The following is a 20719-nucleotide window of genomic DNA, read 5'->3' as shown; positions in this document are numbered from 1 at the left end:
AGTTAACAAACAACTAGCAGCACACAGAGAACTCATTGGGTTTTTGGTACTAACCTGCTGACTTGCTGATTAAGCAAACAGCATTTATCTGAGAATAACACAACCAATTGTTGTGTTTGTTTGAGTTAGTAAGGGCAGGCGTGAGCCCCATAATGCCCCTCTTGTTTCCCCTTTGTGATAGTATATCCCTCTCAGATGCTCCCTTTCATTCGAGCTGTTTTAGACACTGCAATCTTTGGCTTATCCTCTTGCAAGGCAAGTCCAGAATATTCAGGTTATAAATGAGATGTTTCATCCTCTATGCTGGAATTTTGTGAGACTAACTCTGAGGTTGCTGGGCCTCCTGTATCTTGGTTTTGACACATGCCCACTGGCATATGCCGGCTCTGCAGTGGGAATTGAAGCTTTAGTGGGCTTGGCATCAGGGAAATCTCTCCAATATGGTGCAGATCCCAGAGGGAACTGCAAAAGATCTGCAGTGGTGGTTAACGGACTGTGATTAGATTAGCGGCAGTCCCCTCTCCCTTTCCCAACCAGATAATACAGTGGTGAGAGATGCACCACTCCTGGGATGGGGTAGTCATCTCGGAGAGGTGGAGATGAGAGGCCTCTGGTCTCCAGCGGAATCTGGACTCCACATCAACCTTCTGGAGCTCCTTTTGATCTGCTGGCATTAAAAGCATTTGCACCTTACATCAAGGAAAGGCTAGTGCAGATGTTCATGGAAAACACCACTGCCTTGGGGTACAGCAATAAACAGGGCAGGGTAGGGTCCTGGACTCTTTGCCAAAAGAGGTTCTGGACATGGCTGGAACATCAGTGCATTTCCCTGGTGGTTTAACACCTGGTGGGCTCTTTGAACGCCAGGGTGGACAAACTCAGCCAAAGGTGCTTAGCAGACCACACATAGCATCTCCATCCAGAGGTTGTGCTAAGTCCCCTTCAGCAGTGGGGAGAACCTTGGTTAGATCTGTTCACCACCACAGAAAATGTGCAATGTCAACAGTTCTGTGCACTGGAGTTTCCAAGACGACTCTGTTTCGGAGCCACTTTTCATCTCAAAAGAAGCTCAGGCCTTCTGTATGCCTTTCTGTCCATACCGTTCCTGTCCAGAGTTCTCAAGAAGATCAAGAACAACCAGGCTGAAGTCATCCTTGTGACTCCCGACTGGGCTAAGACAGTTTGGAATCTCGAACTGTTGAGCATGGCCCTCCGTCTTCGAATCGGGCTGCCCCTTGTAAGACTGTGACGCAGCCACTCACCTGAAGTCCTGGTTGTCTTCAGGAGCGATGAACGTTCCTCTCTCCTCCTAGAACATCTGTCAGCACTACTGAATTACTACAGGAGACCCGGCAGGTTTCCAAAAAGGGAAGGGGAATGGGATGAAAAAAAGAGAGAGAACACTGCTCCTTCACACAGCCTGGTCCAGCCTGGCACCCGTGAGGGGATCCTTTCTGTTGAGTAGTGTCGTTTTCTTGAGGTCATTCTTTATCTATAAAATAAGAAGTGCAACCGAGAGTACAGAGACACTTCTAGGCCACCCAGTCACACTCAACATAGAACATACACTTATATATAGGTCACGTTAATCACCTGGTTCTCAAGAGGTTTCGTGGTACTCTCTTATTCTTATTCTGTGAATTCCAATAGGGTCGTTACTGCTTGTGCATTAGGTTACATGGGAGCAAAACCCTAACAATCATGTCCTAACATATCAATAATAGCAAAGAGAGTCACTGGCTATGATTGTCATCAAAAGCCAGGTAAACGAATATCACTGAGATTTGTGCCTAGACAATTCTTTAACATTTTCACCATGCGCACATTACCATATCTTTTCATCTAGGAACAAACGCTGAGGGCTAAGTGAACCAGTGTACATACAATGTGACAATCAGGGGAATAATTATATAAAGAGTTCTTCTATGTACAGAGTGCGTTGTCAATTATGCAAATATTTTCCTTAACAGAATTGTTTTATGCAGATAGTGCAATGATATTCACATCATTAGTCCTTTGGGTGCATAAGAAACACTCTCCAGAGTCGGTAATTTGTGTGTAGAAAATTACCCCAAGCGCTAAACGAAAAAGCAAATATATAAAATACAAGAGTTCCGATTCACATATCAAATATGCACAGTACAAGAGTTGTAATTTGCATGCCAAATATGCAAAGGACAAGACTTCTGACTGGTGTGCCAAGTGTAACAGAAAAGAAATGTCAAAGTCACACAGCCTTTCACCGCACACACTCTGCCTCAAAGCACACTGCACTTAGCTGTCCGATGGGGAGGAAATCACAGACCAAAGTGTGCTCCTGTACAATGCTGAAAAAGGAATTCCTAAGGGGATTCAGAAGAGACATCAGATGTCAGCAGACTCCAGACGACAATAGGGAGCTAGGAACTAAGCCAAGCACTGTCATGTGTGAGGCTTTAACTTTGATAGCCAATCAGTGGCAGTTAGACCACAGGAGGCTAACCACTCCTAGAAGCATGCCGGTTGCCTAGCAACCAGCACTCCTCCAATGATATGACACTGTTGTAGACTTCCATAAAACAAGCATTGGCAACACAAAATATAACAAAAAGCAACAAGCATTGGCATATAAAAGAAAAAGGAGAAATAAAAACAAGAATATCTTAGGGTACAAGAATGTGATCTTAGGGTACATGAAGACTAAGCAGTGACCCCTGAGGGTGCTGACATATCAGACAGCTTGGGGAGTTCCTGATTTCCTTTTGGAAGGATCTTCTATCACAGTAGCAGGGGATGGTTCTCCACCCACACTTGTCAACGCTCCACCTGTTTGTGTGGAGATTGAGGGGTGACAATTGACAGTTTTTGACTATCCACCCAAAGTAAGCAATGCTATTCTGGCAGCCAGACATCCCTCCACCAAAACGGTATATGTCTGCCATTGGGGCTAATTTGTGGCATGGAGTACAGAAAAACAGGTTGACCCCTTTTCTGCTCCCTTCTCTCAGGTTCCTCTCCTTGTTCTTTCCCTTGCCCAGAACTGCTCTGCTCTGGGCACCCTAAAGGGCTAACTTTCTGCTATATCAGCCTTTCTGTGTTTTCCTGACGAACCATCCCTCTATTGAACATAGATTCTTGAAAGGTTTGCAACCATCTCCCTTCATCCTTCCTCAATGGGCCTTAATCTAGTTCTGGCGTTCCTGATGTGTGCCAACAACAGTCCTTTCAGGCTCCTTACCATCAAACCGGCCTTCCTAGTGGAAATAGCATCTGCTCGGACAGTCATTGAGCTTCAGACTTTGTCATCTAAGCCTCCGTACTTGAAGATCTACCCAGACAAGCTGGTTCTATGGTCTAGAGCTTCCTTTCTACCAAACGTCATCACTTTCATGTAGGCCAGTCCATCACCATGCCTAAATTTTATTCTCTGTACTGGAATGTAGACAGAGGCCTACATGCAGTGTGCACTGTTCCAAGAGAATACATTCTCAGTAATTTCAACTGTGATTTTATTGTATGAATAAAAAACAAAGAAACAAACTATTCTTCTGTGGATTCAAAATCTTTTTTAGTAGTAAACATAATTATTCAACTATCACAGTTCCATTATATTCACCATAATGATTGTTCACTTTACAATCAGCGAATGCGTGTATCACTATTCATTAGAAATGCAATTTATATATGTCTTTGAGCTACAGGACAAATATCCTCATTGATATCCAGTTGCCCTTTCATTATCTTATGTTTTCCAAATCCATGAGACAATGATGCAAACTGACTTACTATTTTGCGACGAGCATTCATGTTGTAGTTAACAGATATCAGTCGCATATGAGCAGCAGTATTGAAAACTTAGCAAACAGGCACTTGATGCAGTATCTTGAACAAAGATTTAGATGATGATGGACTTCGTTTAGGGTTGATTTGCCTCATCTGATATTATTACTTGGCCTTTTGGGTGTGCATAGAATGTCGTTTCTGCAACGTTCGGGCAGCCATTTAGTTTTCTCGTAGTGAAGCACTTGCCTAATCCTTTGCCTTGCAAGCCATTACAAAATGGTTTTCCTTCCCACAGCTTTTGCATACTTGTCCAGTTTTACCTTAGTTTGGAAACTGAAATCCACATCTAAAGCCCAGCTTATTTTTCCTTGGATACATCACTTTGTGTCCTTCTGCTCTGTGTTTCTGTTTACTTTTCATGTTCTTGACTGACTCACTCTGAGCACCTCTGGTCTCCATGTCATCAGCTTGTTAAATCAGCATGTTCCTCATCACTGGCCGGGTTTCTCCCAGCATTCATCGTCTGAATAAATCTGACAGGCATCCGTCGATAACTCGGAGACATATAGCTTCTTCGTCATTCAATTCATTGAACTTACAGTGCTTGATGAGCGTTTCAAGTCTCTTAACATATTTGTCAATTATTTCACTAGCTTTTTGTCATTCCTGACTTAAAATATATCTTTTGCAGCAGTTTTTTTATTACCTCTTTTACTCCTTCAACGACAAGACTTTTTAGGTATTTGACAATCATTTCGTTTCATGTTTCTTCCAGTGCATCAATCAAATCATCAAATGTTTCTATCCAGGCAGTCCATCTGTCACCAATATTCTGCTTTTTAGCAGTGTCGAATGTAGGTGGTGGTTTCCGGAAGGCAGTGGCTGTATACCTCTCACCTCTTGCTACTGTTGAGGAAAGTATATGCTGTTCAGACAGTGCTTTATGTGCATTTAATTCCAGACCTTCTACAAGTACTGGCTCATTACTTGAACTGGGGTCGTCTGGCCCAGTCACTGGACTCGCTGCACCTTCTTCCTCCTTTACGGTAGATATTGGTTTTGTTTCTTGTACCTTCTACACCCTTTTGCATAGTATGTGGTTTTCATTGCCTTTAGCATTATCGTTCCGTATGATTTATAGCTCAGTGTTGCATAAGGGTGCAGTATCTCTTTCACAGCCTTACTAGCAGGTTTCTCGTCAACGATGAGTAAACTTATTAGTGCAGCTTTTATTATCTTCAAAAGCTTCACTCTAGCTGGAGTGGCACTTTGACTCCGCATTCGCCAAACATCAATCTTCACTTCGACTAAGGCATGTGTGACACGCACAAGCTGTTTGCTGGACCATGGCAGACTCTCTCGGAGAGCATTGTCAATCTTTGGGTTGAATAACCCCTATCTCGTTTCCACTTGTAGGTTTCTCCCCAAGCTTGGTACTCGTATATGAATTCACCACGCTTGTTAGTACACATCTTTATTCTGCTGCTTGTAACTGTGAACTCAGCATTCTAAACTTGAACTCTATTCACCACACCTGAACACTTACGTCACAGTTCTATCAGTCCATCAGGAACCATAAGGGACCCGTCATCGCTAAATCACAAGATTCTACAGTACAGAATCAACAATTTACATCACAGGACAGCGTGGCATCCCCAACATTCCTGTGATACACATACCTACATTATTTTCTACCATAGCCCCAAAGAACATCTGCAACACTACCTTATCTGCTAGAGGGAAATGGAGAGTTTGGACAGGCTCAGGCATTGTGACATTAGTGCCACTGACCCAAAGTTACAGAGGGACAAATTACCCGCCACAGCATACACTATTCATCAACTTTAACACCTTGCCTGCGGCGCCGATTCTCCCCGGTGCTGAACATTCCATTCGCGGGTGTGGTCGTGACAGAACCATTCCGTCATCCGCACAGCTCAACCGTGAGGCATGACGGAATGGTTCCGTCACACGCATCGAAGGGGTTAAAAGTACAAACACTCATGCATCTGTATGTACTTTAGGCACACCTTTCAAATTTTCATGCACCTAAACTCGCACTCCAAAATCTACCTGGTCCCACTAAAAGCAAACCTCATTGACAAGCTCTGCCAGTGACCAGTGCCTGAAGGCCAACCCACATAACCCGTGTCCAAATCCACCTAAAAGGCTTCCCTTTCAGGTCGGAAGTTTTCGCAAGCTGCCTATATTGCTAACCTGGCCATATGTGAGAGAGCTACAAGCTACCTGGTACACAAACAAGTCCTTCTAGCTGGTTTATGCTTATGCAGAAGTGCATAAGCTCTCTTTCTAGAAACCCCCTTTTACAAAAAAAACAAGCAATTTGAAGTAGTCCTTCTCATATGCTCCATATTCTCTATATGCAGCTCGGTACCTCCAGCTATAATGGTAAATTTTTCTTATTACAACTTCATTAAAGATCTCGAAAATCTACTTTTTAAATTTTACTTCCAAATATGACTAAAACTAATGAGTGTGACATTTAGTGAGGAGGCCTGGAATGGAAACAGAAAATACTGCACCAGGTTTCAGGTTAACCTCAGATCTGAACCCCAATATCAGCGAATGCTGAAACTAAACCTAGGTCTTGCTATAAAAGTATGCAGGCAATTAACTTGAATCTGTCCCCTGTCATACATTCGCTCTCTCTCTGCTACTGAAGACTATATGTTACCATTGATGGTGATCCAGCGGCCTATAGAAAATATATCATAAACAACACTACCCAACTTCATAACCTATAATCAAAATTCTATACTAAATTATGGACCCATTTATAAACCTGACATATTTTGGGCCTACTGAATCAGGTGGTCAGATTAAATCTATATACATATTATCTACAAATTATATACAATTTTATACATCTGCGGAAAGAATATTGTCATTAGAATAAATCCTAATTATTTAAACGACCACCATAGGCGACGTGATCTAGCTAATAGTAACCTGCACTTCTGAATAACCAAGACCAGCTTGTTTGTCAAAAGTAAGATTTTATTTACTAAATTATGGTATTTTAATTGATAGTTTTATAAAAGTAATTTATTAGCATTGAAGCAAGCATGATTATAAAGAAATATGAGAAAAATACAATTTAAGCAAGTGAATCAAAGTTAAAGTGAGTATTTAAAGTTTAGCATTTCTAAAACCTAAGTCCCTAACTGAGCTAAATAGATAGAAATTAAAGTAAAGTTCTTTGAGGATTCTTACGTGCTCCACGCAATGTCCGACAGCACTTCACCCTCATCGGAAAGTCAGAAAGCAGCAGCCAGCCCATCCCTAGGGGCATGACTTTTTATACATTTCTACACTAACTAAACTACGCAAAGGAAAGTTTTCAGAAATCTTCGACGTCCCATTGGCTGAGAGTGACAAGTGACATGTCACCCATATTTCAAAAGTTCCATTAGGTCACGTTTCTCAAAGACCATTGTCTTTTCTGAATGCAACCAGGAGCTTCCTAGGTTTGCAACAAATGTACATTAATGTTCTCACTGCTTCCAATTGACTTCCGCGGATGCCAAGTTAAGGGCTGACAAAATGTTCTTTTTCGACCTTGGCCACGTCCGACAGAATGATGATAGCACGTCAGTTTTTGCTTTGTGAATGCAGCTTTTGACGAACACTTTATTTCAGAATGGGCATCTCGTGACTTTTGCAGAAGTAAAATTCAGCCTTTTTGTAACTCGAGCAAACTAGGCCCAAAAGCAGGCAACTTATGCTTTCTAGTATAAAACAAACACAAGAAAAGTATTAATGTAAGAAATAATGTAGATTCTGTATTCACCCCAGGATTTACTAATTAATTAACCCACCCGATTAATCAAATGTTACCTATCAAATGCAAACAAATAAAGCAGCGTTTATATCTACCAGTCTTCATTAATCCATGAGACTTATATGCACCTAGAATAGTAGAAATGACATCACACAGACAAGGAAAAGCAAAACAAGCACATGCTTCTTTTAAGTTTGCAGCAGTTAGTAGTGACAAAAACGAAAACAATAAATTATTTTATTATTTTGCACGAACAAAAAGATGCAACAATTATGCACGTTTATGAGCACACATGTTAGTCCCCCCATGTGTAAAGTTTAATCTAAGTTGTATTCGCACGACATATCACAAATCATTAATATTATTATTCATGTTATGGAAATGTGACTTCACGAGTTTAAACAAAATTTTGTTTTCTATCTCGCTCCATCAACTCCCTCATCTGGTGATTAACAAATCACCACACCAGCACTCAAAATTTTGGTAATTTAAATTTCCAAGAAATCGATTCAAATTCATTTGTATCAGTTATCCTAAAAGTCTGTTTCTGCATAATCTTTGGAATTAGCATAACGCTCTCTATGTAACTCCTGTAATTCGATCTCCCTTTCTTCTTCTTTTCTAAGTTTATAGATTCTTTTCTTTTCTTTCAACTGCTTCTTTCTTTTATGTAACAAACAACCTATTTTGGTCAAAATAAAAATGAATATTATTATAATCAAAGGTGCCAAAATCTTGCCAAGAATTGAACTTCCAATATCGTGAAACCAGTTTTTAATTGCTTGGAACCTTTTTGAAAGTTTCCCTGTAAAATCATCTTCTTCTAAAGGAATTATCTCTGAATGCATTTGTGTAATATTCTTGATGTACATTTCAATATTCTTACTTTCGTCAGGTATATATGTGCAACAATGTTGTACATGTAAAATGCCACAGACTCCTCCCTCTTTTGCTAGGAGTATATCTAAAGCAAGGCGGTCTTGAATTACCATGGATCTAATTGCAATAACTTCAACATTCACTAATTGAAACCCATCAGCTGTGTCAGTTGATAATCTATCAACTATAGTGGATAATTTTCTGATTCTCCCTGCATTTGAGGTTATACCAACAAAAGGTATTACTGCTTGAAAAATATCTCCCAGAACTTCAGTAAAAGTTTCTCTTTTAACTCTATTTACATAATTATGAATTTTAAACAATCCTTCTGAATCTCTGTCAACATGAAACACTTTAGGAAAAACAATTCCCACATAACAAGTTCCATACCAGTGGTCTGGAAGGTTGTAGTAGGCTTTGTCACCACAAACAAAATAAATCCCAGGAAAGATTGGATCCTTTCCACCTTTGAATCCCCAACCTCCCAAAATCTGATAAGTATCTTCACAGTTACTTGCACCTACAAAATAATTATCAAAAAGTGTGTTATCTCTCCTAATGCAAAGTTTTCCACTAATTGGTTTGTCTATGTGAATTGCAATATTTTCGAGCATTTTGCCATTTAACTTCTCATCCTCTTTCTGCCAGAAATTAGACTTAGTCTGCTTGACTAATTCATTCCTCTTATAAATTGCTCTTCTCTCCTCAACCATATTCAAAAATTTCTTTCCTTCAGCACTTAATTTGCAAGTTAGATTATTTTTATAAGCATACTCATAAGTAAGTTCGTTAGTAACAAGGAAAAATTCTCTCATTTGCTTTACTTTCTTGTGCTTATTTAAAGCATTTTCAATCTTAATATTTGCAAAAATTTCATCATAATTTGAATAGTAATATTCTAAACGTCCAGTTTGATAAAATAAGCTAGTTAACACACTACATGTTACAGCATAAGTAAGAGGAAGCATATTATATGTTACTCCCTCAGAAACAGAAGCAGGTAACTTAACGCAGACGTAGCAGTCTTTTGCATCCATTACCTTAACATATTCACTCAATAGCTTTGTGAATGTATTACTTGAAAAATCACTAATTGATTTATCTTGATGAATGTTAGGCTGATGATCAATAACTTTTGCAGACGCACTATGTTTGGTTTGGCTAACCAGAGCTTTGCTTGTTATGTTAACTTTGTGTAATTCTCTATTCATCTCTAAAGGGATAATCACAGCTAAAACCAACCAGAGCAGAATTAAAATGAGCAGACACACCAGAGTCATCTTACAGCATCTCTTAAAAACAGAACACTTTGAAGTGCTCTCCTTAACATAAGGCATTTTTGGTTAGTTTAGCTTCAAAATAAAATAAAATAAAACAAAATTTTTAAATTCTAAATTTATATTTACACCCCCCTTTTAAAATATATTTTTTTTTTTTTTTTTTTTTTAAAACCCTAAACAAGATTTCTTCGACCTTATGTCATACATAAGTTTTTCTTCAACTAAACAGTTTTTCTTCGACCTTGTGTCAACTAACAAATTTTCTTCAGCCTTTTGCTAATTTAATATTTCTGTACTTCAATCATTGTCACTAATTTCTTGGACTTCGTCTTCTTCTTCACTACTACCATATATGTCAATAACAGGTGGAATTACTAAATAAGTCCACTCAGGAGATTTGTATTTTTGGTTTGGTCTTACTATTCTTTTTCCTTTTCTCGACACTACTTCAATCTTCCTTCCAACTCCAACTTCTTTTCCAGGACTCTTTTGACTACTGATTTCTTCAACTTGTTCTTTTGGTTTCTTGATTAATCTGACTCTCAATCTTCCACCAGGCCAGTAGTCTGCTTTTCTCACGTACTTCTTCTTTGGTTCAGAATTATTTGATTCTGACTTCCAAGTCCTTTTCTTTCTGTTTTCACTTTCACCATCCACTTCACTTTCTTCAGTTTCGTAGTCTGAAATTTCAATTGACTCAGGAACTTCTCTATTCGGCAATTTCACTCCTTCAGGAACTTCACTTTGTTTTCCATTACTGGTACTCGGTAATTCTTCTTCCTCCTCTTCTTCAATTACCCCCAACTTCCCAGATTTCGGATTTCTGTTCCTTACTTCAGAGTTTGTTCTCTGCCTTTCGATACTCTCCTGGTCTGAAACTTCTTTTTGTTCTGCTTCTTTGTCTTCGATAGAGACAACCGAATCCTCAGTTATCTTTCCTTTTAACAGATTCTCTTCACCTTCAGAATCTATTTCAATGATTTCCAAGTCTTTTCTTGTCAAATTTCCATTCACTGGCACAGTTTCCAGATGTCGACTTTCTTGTCGATCTTCAAAATCTGGATTTATTTCACCTTCTGTTTCGCCTTCTGCTTCAGAATCAGAATCATCTGTGGTATCACTTTCAACATCAGAACTCTCAGGAGTTGGTACTGGAATAGTATGACTAGGATGAATCCAGCGTTTCAATCCTCTGCACTTTACAGCATTAGTAGTGATCAAAATTATCTGCCTAGGCTTCTGCCATCTAGGAGCTAGACAATTCCTTCTCCGATGTACTTTCGTTCTGACCCAATCGCCAGGTCTCAGATCATGTGTCAAAACCTTTTCATTTGATTGTGCTTCAGTTCCCACCTGATTAGACACAGAAGTTACCATATCAGATAACCTTTTACAGTAATCCAAAATAGCACTGTCATTTATGCTCAACAGTTTACCTACAGGTACAAAAGCTTGCCTCATAACTCTTCCCATTAAAATTTCATGAGGACTCAAACCTGTCTTTTTATCTGGTGTACTTCTTAATGACATCAAAACAAGTGGAAGAGCATCAGTCCACTTTACACCTGTTTCAAGACACATTTTTCCAATTCTGTTTTTAATTGTTCCATTAATTTGTTCAACCACCCCTGATGCCTCTGGTCTGTATGCACAGTGTATTTTCTGCTCAATGCTCAAAGCTTCGCAAATTAACTTCATCAGTTTGTTATCAAAATGGCTTCCTCCATCACTCTCAATAGTGACTGGAAAACCGTACCTTGGGATGATTTCTCTGAGCATTAGTTTTGCTACTGTAATTGAATCACAATGTCGTGTAGGGAAAGCCTCTACCCATCTTGAAAACAAGCAAACAATTACAAGCACATATTTCAAACAATTGTGTAAGGGCATTTCAATGAAATCCATTTGTAATCTGGTAAAGGGACCACCCTCTCGACCAATTATTCCTGTTCCCACCACTGATTTTCTGTTTGGATTCATTTGTTGGCATGACAAACACCTTTGACAAAAAGATTCTGCGATAGTTCTGAACTTAGTATTGAACCATGTTTCTCTGAAAAGTCTAACCATAGAATCTCTTCCTAGATGTGCTGGACCATGATATAATCTGGCCATGTCAGCAATCAAGCAATTTGGTAAGACTACTCTGCCATCTTTGTAAACCCACACTCCATCTTCTTCACGTGGTCTACAATCTGATCTTAACCACAAGTCTTTTTCTTCATCATCTGTTTCATTTTGTAAATCTCTAATCTCATGCCATGTTTCTACAACTGTTGTTAGCATTAATGAATTTGAATCAGTTTCTTTACTCCTCTCCCGATTGTATGCATAATTTTTCCTTGCGCAGTATTTAGCTGTTTCATCTGCGAAGGCATTTCCCTTGGAAATATAATCAATTCCTCTAGTGTGCGCTGCACACTTAACAATGGCGATTTCTTTCGGCAATTGTATTGCTTCAATTAATCTCCTAATGAAAACTGCATTTTTAATTGGTGATCCTGCTGATGTCATGTATCCTCTCTGTGACCAGAGTTGTCCATAATCATGCACAACTCCATACCCATACTGACTATCAGTAATGATGGTAACTCTTATATCTTTTGATATTTCACATGCACGAATCAAAGCAATTAATTCAGCCACTTGTGCTGAACGAACTCCTTCAAGACATGATGCTTCTTCGACATCTTTGACTGTACAAACTGAATATGAAGCTTTTAAGACACCTCCTTCGGATCTTAAGCATGAGCCATCTACAAAGTAGACAAAATCCGATTCTGACAAAGGTCTGTCTTTGATGTCTTTTCTTGGTTTAGTGCAGAATTCCATGACATCTAAACATTCATGTTCTGTTTCAATGTCATCAACAATTTCAGAATCAGGCAGTAATGTAGAAGGATTCAGATTAAAACATCTTGAAATTGAAACATTATCTGCTCCTAGTATGATTTTCTCATACTTTGTCAATCTGCTACTTGTTAAATGCTGAGTCTTACCTCTTGTCAATAATATTTCTACTGAATGAGGTACAAAAACTTTCACAGGAAATCCCATAATGATCCCCTCACTTTGTTCGAGACTAATACTTGTAGCTGCAACTGCTTTTAAGCAACCTGGTAATGCTTTTGCAATTGGATCAAGAACTGCAGAGAAGTATGCAATAGGTTTCTTTAGATTTCCATGTCTCTGAATCAACACAGATAATGCACATCCTTCTCTCTCACTGCAATACAGTTCAAAATCTTTCTCATAATTTGGCATACCTAAAGCAGGAGCTTGACATAAGCTCTTTTTCAGGTTTTCAAAAGAATCCATCTCAGCATCATTGAGAATAATTGGATCTTTTACATCTGACTTTGTCAGTCTTTGTAGTGGCTTTGCAATTACTGAAAATCCACTTATCCATTGACGACAGTAACCAACCATTCCCAAGAACATTCTGACCTGTCTCTGTGTTCTTGGTGGTAACATTGCTTGAATCATTTTTATTCTCTCTATTGTTACTTGTCTTTTTCCCTTTGCAATTCTGTGACCAAGATATTTTACTTCTTGTCTGCAAAACTGTAGTTTTGCTGGGGACACTTTATGTCCTTCTACTGCAAGGCGATTTAACAGAATTATTGTGTCTGTCACACAATTTTCTCTTGTCTTTGCAGCTATCAACAGATCATCAATATACTGCACTAACGTTGACCTACCAGGTACATCTAGGTCTTCTAATGATCTTTTTAACAAATCATTAAAGATTGAAGGACTTTCTGTATAGCCCTGAGGGATTCTTGACCATCCGAGGGTCTTACCTTGGAATCTGAAAGCAAAGATTTCGTAACTGTCTGGATGTAAGGGGACAGTAAAGAATGCATTGCAAAGGTCAATGACTGTATACCATTCAGCATCATGTGGAATCTGGAATAGAATTACTGCTGGATTTGGAACCACAGGACAACATGGAACGACAATTTGATTAACCTTTCTCAAATCTTGTACGATTCTAAATGTTCCGTTAGACTTTTTAACTCCCATAATTGGTGAATTACAAGGACTACTCTCCATTTCTTTTAATACGCCTTGTTTGATTAATTTTTCAATTATAGGTGTAATACCTTCAATTGTTTCTGCTTTCATTTTATACTGTGGAATGTTAGGAAATTCTATTCCCTGTTTCAATGTAATTTTTACTGGATCTACATTTTTCATTAGACCCATCTCGTTCCCAGTAAAATCCCATATTTCAGATTTCACTGTTTCCTTGAGTTCTTCAGGTAAATCCTTTTCTTCAAATGCAGGAAACAATTTTGTTTCTTCTGCTTCCATCATCATCATTGTCATTCTGTATAAACCATCTTCCTCCATTGTTTGTAACTCAACTCCATCAGGAGAACAATATATTCTGCAATTCATTTTACATAGGATGTCTCTGCCCAATAGATTCACTGGACTACTATTACAAACCACAAATCTGTGTTTGTCTTTGTAATTTCCAATTTCAACTGGAACTGGATCAGTTAAGTCAGTTTTAATTTGCTGATTGCTTACTCCGACAACTTGGATGGTATCCCCAGAGAGAGGTAGGTTTTCAATTTCCACTGATCTAACAGTAGAACGGGTAGCACCAGTGTCCACTAGAAAAGTGATGTCTACATCATTAACTTTCCCGTTTACAAAAGGACCAGACTGGTCAACCTCAAGAGTGGCTCCAACAACACACTCTTCCTCCTCTCTCGGGCACCGTCAGCAATAATCATCAGAATCGCTGTCTTGACTTTCTGCTAATAAAAACTGTTGTGAAGCATTTTGCATTTGAACTCTTTGTTGCTTTTGCTGTTTTTGCGTTTTTATTACCTGTTCACTTCCCTGAAATCCCACGTTTGGATTATATTTTTGAACTCCCCCACAATTCGGAAAAGGTGGTTGTGGCAATTGATCCTGACGATTATTCACCTGTTGCTGTTGTTGTTGCTGCAATTGTCGCTGAATGTTTAATTCGTTTAACCCCTGTTGCATCTGTAGCTGTCGCTGCAGGTCAACACCATTCTGCATCTGTGGATTTAATAAGGGATTCTTTAAGTTTTTAGGAGGATGAGGACACTCGTCTCTCCAATGTCCAATTTCGCCACAATTAAAACAAGGTAATCTTTGTTTCAACTCCTCAATCTTTGGGCTAAATTTCTTTGGGAAATTATTACTTTTAAACTTTCCTTGTATTTGGTTTGTATTTCCAGTTTGAACAAAATTAGTGTTCTTATTACCCATGCTGGCAATCTGTTGCTCAGCCACTTTTACCTGAGCCCACATGGCTTTCTCCTTGAGCTTCTTTTGTCTCACTTCTATTTCATCACTGCAATATTTAGCCTTTCTTAGAATATCATCTACAGAAAGTGATTGCCATCCTACAATGCTATTTCTGATCATTTCTCCAATTTCAGGTTTTAGTCCATAAACAAATCTATAGACAAAATGGCTCATATCCTTTTCATCTAGTTTTTCATAACCACTGTATTGTTTAAAGATTAACAGTAGTCTTTCATAAAAAGAATGAACTGATTCCTTTGTTTCCTGTTCTGTCCTTTCTATTTTAACCCAATCGACTTCTTTGGGTGGAATTTTGTTTTTCATCCAAACAATCACTTTTTCATAAAAATCCATTACAAGTGGATTTGGAGCACCTGTTTCTTTGATTCGCTCAGGTTCTGTTTTTGGCCAACTAATCGATATTTTGCATTCTGTCCAAAGATCTGATGGAACGACAATGTCAAAAAATCCATCTAAATCAATCCACAGAACTTTTGACACTTTGATAAATCTATCTACTTGTCTGTACCACTCAACTGGTTTTTCCCTCAATTTTGGAAAGTCATTCGTAAACAACAAAATGTCCTGTCTCGACCAAGGGACATGAACATATCCTCCACCTGGAATTTCTCTCATTGGAAATTGTTTTGACAATTTTTCCAATCTTTCATCTTCCTTCTTTTTCGTCCATTTTACTCTCCATTTATTCAGTTCTCCTAGTTTTTTGATATAAACAATCAAATCTTTTATATGTACTATTCTTCCCATTGAGTTCAAACTCTCAATGTCACTTTCTGAAAAGTCTAATCTGTAATGTTTCGCAAAATTCTTTTGTTTGCTCACATCGATTTCAAGTTCTGCTGCTAGATCCTCTAGTTGATCATATTTATTTTTTGTTTTCCACTGAATGCTTTTGCAAATGAACAGTAGTTCATCATCTCGATAGTAATTTAAACTATCTGGACCGATTGTTCCGATTATTAATTCTTCGATATTTGCTTTTAATTTGGCCACATCAAGTTTTGGTGTGGTTACCCTGACTTCAGGACTCCCTATATCTGATATAGCACCCATTGGTGTTTTTGGAGATAAATCCTCATTAAAGGTTAAATCAGGCATTCTCGATTTAGAAGAGTTTATTTCAGATAAGTCTGAATAAAATTTTTCAGCAACCTTTTGAATTTCTGCATTCAAAGGAATAGTTAATCCTGTCTTGTTTGTTTCCTTTTGGTCAAATACAGGCTGAACAGGACCAATCGTTACTGGAACTGTCACAGCTTCCATGCCTTTTGTCATTCTTTTTATTAATTCTTCTTTAGATCTTAAATATTCATTATAATCGACATCTTCAACATTTCTTGCCTCTCTTGTATAATCTTTTGGAGCTTCTCTTGCCCTTGGAGCCATTGTAAAATGTCTACCTTCATTTCGAGCATTATCAAATTCTGGTCTTCTAGGTGTTTCAATGATTTCACAATTATTTGGATAAAGTTTGGGAGCTTCATTAATTGGAGGTGCACTCGGTGAAGTTTCAGTAGAAACCACCGGAGTAGACCATGATCTAGGAGGTCTCAAAGGTTGATTCTTTCTAGCTGTAGTATATATTTCTTCCATAACTGCATCCTCAGATTCACTTTCCATAGATTTCCCTGTAGGAGTACCCATTACCATTTCTTGTATTAAATACAATCCTTCACTCATGTTTCCCTGTCTCCACATTCGCAATCTATCTTCATGAGTTTCTCTTCTCCAAGGTGGATTTTTAGAAGGTCTTTTAATTCCACTAGTTTCTCTTTGTAACTGATACATCTCATCTTCCCACTCAACTAAAGCTTCAAATTGAGTTGGTCTCGGTTTCGGAACAAGAGCATTCATTTTCTCTCGTAAATTTCTCAAGACTTTTACATTAAATGAACCATCATCAGGCCAAGTTAAAACACCGTCGTTCTTAGTATAGCGTTTCCAACTATCGAACCATAAGACAGTATGATATCCATATTCACCTTCCATATACGCTGCAGATGTTTTATACCACCTCGCGTTTCAATTTTCTTATCAGGTGAAAATAAATTCTTAAACTTCTGAAATAATGTTGGCTTTTTCTCAACATGTTTAAAATGATAACTCATTTTTAAGAGTTAAATCTAATTCACAAAATCGTTCGTAAAATATTTCCGGGATGTTCCGCAAAACAACCAATCCGTGCGCGAAACACACCTACAAGCCAATGACAGTTGAGCTACGTCACTTTTCTGCTCAACCAATAAAAATGGAGTTTTTCTGAAGGACCAATCAGCTTACAGGTCGTCAGAGACTCAAGAGCCAATCAGAATATAGCTTGTGACGTAGGTCACCCAATCCCAGCGCGGCTCTGTGACGTACACAGCAACTGCGGTTTCTCGTTTCTCACTCCTAGCGCTTACCCCTCCTTCACAAAATCTTTTCACAGCGCCATTTTAAGAACACTTTTCAGTGTAAATTAATTCTTAACAATGACTATAAGGACATCATCTGTTCGTTTCACTATTTAGGATAGTTTACATACATTCAAGTATCCACACTTCGGAATAGACGGCGCTATTCACACTAAGGATAATATCCAATTGTCAGTAGAGTAACCCTTACTCCACCCTTCTAACATGTATAATTATGAACTCGCTTTGCTCTGAACGCACCGCGAAGTGACAGTTCTAAGAGTTCCACTTGAACATAAAATACAAATCAAATTCGCACTTTCACACGGAAAATTCCCTAATTTCAAACACACATGAAATCCGTACAGGACTCTCACCTGTTTATAGAAATCATGCACCGTTAGCAAAATAACGACGTTATCCGTACAGGGCTCTCACCTGTTTATAGATATGAAACATGTACCCGTACAGGACTCTAACCTGTTTATAGATAGTCATGCACCGACGCTACTTTACCCTTCATTCAAGCTCGGATATAACTAATACTCTTATCACAGTGAGTTTTATGGAAGGCGCTTTGTCCCTATTCTCATGCTGCTCTAATTTCTTAGAAAACCCTCACTATACAAAATTCACACCTAGCCCTAAAACTGTGCTGCTCGGCGACAACACTATGGTACACGGCGATACCTCTTGTGATACTCGGCGATATCACTACAAACAGAACAGATGGCTTGCGTGACTAATTTCTCGCCACACAATCTATACCGGTATAGCTTACAGATAGCACGAAAAACGAACTCAACATGTGTTAAAACATCGATCCTATTTCCATACCATAACACTTTAGTAACCCTTAGCAACCAACATATTACCTTGGTTACCCTTAGCAACCATCAATTTCTGCTACCAGAGAATTGATCCAGCGGCCTATAGAAAATATATCATAAACAACACTACCCAACTTCATAACCTATAATCAAAATTCTATACTAAATTATGGACCCATTTATAAACCTGACATATTTTGGGCCTACTGAATCAGGTGGTCAGATTAAATCTATATACATATTATCTACAAATTATATACAATTTTATACATCTGCGGAAAGAATATTGTCATTAGAATAAATCCTAATTATTTAAACGACCACCATAGGCGACGTGATCTAGCTAATAGTAACCTGCACTTCTGAATAACCAAGACCAGCTTGTTTGTCAAAAGTAAGATTTTATTTACTAAATTATGGTATTTTAATTGATAGTTTTATAAAAGTAATTTATTAGCATTGAAGCAAGCATGATTATAAAGAAATATGAGAAAAATACAATTTAAGCAAGTGAATCAAAGTTAAAGTGAGTATTTAAAGTTTAGCATTTCTAAAACCTAAGTCCCTAACTGAGCTAAATAGATAGAAATTAAAGTAAAGTTCTTTGAGGATTCTTACGTGCTCCACGCAATGTCCGACAGCACTTCACCCTCATCGGAAAGTCAGAAAGCAGCAGCCAGCCCATCCCTAGGGGCATGACTTTTTATACCTTTCTACACTAACTAAACTACGCAAAGGAAAGTTTTCAGAAATCTTCGACGTCCCATTGGCTGAGAGTGACAAGTGACATGTCACCCATATTTCAAAAGTTCCATTAGGTCACGTTTCTCAAAGACCATTGTCTTTTCTGAATGCAACCAGGAGCTTCCTAGGTTTGCAACAAATGTACATTAATGTTCTCACTGCTTCCAATTGACTTCCGCGGATGCCAAGTTAAGGGCTGACAAAATGTTCTTTTTCGACCTTGGCCACGTCCGACAGAATGATGATAGCACGTCAGTTTTTGCTTTGTGAATGCAGCTTTTGACGAACACTTTATTTCAGAATGGGCATCTCGTGACTTTTGCAGAAGTAAAATTCAGCCTTTTTGTAACTCGAGCAAACTAGGCCCAAAAGCAGGCAACTTATGCTTTCTAGTATAAAACAAACACAAGAAAAGTATTAATGTAAGAAATAATGTAGATTCTGTATTCACCCCAGGATTTACTAATTAATTAACCCACCCGATTAATCAAATGTTACCTATCAAATGCAAACAAATAAAGCAGCGTTTATATCTACCAGTCTTCATTAATCCATGAGACTTATATGCACCTAGAATAGTAGAAATGACATCACACAGACAAGGAAAAGCAAAACAAGCACATGCTTCTTTTAAGTTTGCAGCAGTTAGTAGTGACAAAAACGAAAACAATAAATTATTTTATTATTTTGCACGAACAAAAAGATGCAACAATTATGCACGTTTATGAGCACACATGTTAGTCCCCCCATGTGTAAAGTTTAATCTAAGTTGTATTAGCACGACATATCACAAATCATTAATATTATTATTCATGTTATGGAAATGTGACTTCACGAGTTTAAACAAAATTTTGTTTTCTATCTCGCTCCATCAATGTTAACCAGCTTCCTCATTTATGTTCTCGCACCCATTTACTGCAGAAAATATTGGGTTATTAGATAACTGTGTTTTGATTTTAATTGTTTGACTGCACCAGTTTCTAATTTGTCAAACATCTGCTCCCGGGTAATTCTGGTTCGTGCAATAAGAATAGAGAAAATAAATAAAATACATCGATGTTTTGTCTCACTTTCCTTTGCTGCTTGCAAAGAAGTGTAAAATATAAAAACAACGTTTTGGACAATAAGACTGCACCTACCCGTTATTTTCACAATTCCACACTTCTGCTTCACTCCTGCACAGACTTCAAACTGTTCATCTCAAAATGGTGCCTATCAAAATTTGGTGACAGATCACTAATTATAGCAGGAGTTAACACATTTCCCCAAATACCTAAGACTAGACTAAAATATTAACCCGTTTTAAAGGTAACCTAAAAAGAACCAATGTAATGAATTCACTTGTCCCTTCACAGAATAATTGAATGGTACTCAGCCTTTCCCTCCAGACCTGTTTTATTATATATAAGTTTGTATATCATACAATTTTTTTTGTTGTTAGGCTAATCTCAACCTTGCTTTTTTCCACAGGTCTCCTATGTTATCTATAAAGACTGGGTATTATCTGATTTTACTTGTTACACTGTTTATTGTGCCTATAACCTGGGCCCTCATATTTGTCAATTATTAAACACTTCATTAAATATCTGACACAAAGGGGTATATTATCAAGCCTGGGCAATACAATTATAGCCACTTTATCGGCAGGAAACTGCCGCTAAAGTGGCGATAATGGGCTTGATAATATGCTCTGTGGAATTCCAATCGAAGCTC

The 20719-nt window shown here is 38.2% G+C and overlaps 1 protein-coding gene across 3 annotated transcripts in view; it reads left to right on the top strand.

Moving 5' to 3' along the window:
• LOC144762473 (adhesion G protein-coupled receptor F5-like) overlaps window positions 1-20719 on the top strand; it is a 1325307-nt gene that overhangs the window by 1239532 nt on the left and 65056 nt on the right. The gene's annotated exons all lie outside the window — the stretch shown is intronic.

Source organism: Lissotriton helveticus, chromosome 6 (assembly GCF_964261635.1).
Source record: "Lissotriton helveticus chromosome 6, aLisHel1.1, whole genome shotgun sequence".
In the NCBI taxonomy this organism is placed as follows: Eukaryota; Metazoa; Chordata; class Amphibia; order Caudata; family Salamandridae; genus Lissotriton; species Lissotriton helveticus.
This window is presented reverse-complemented; position numbering and strand designations above follow the sequence as displayed.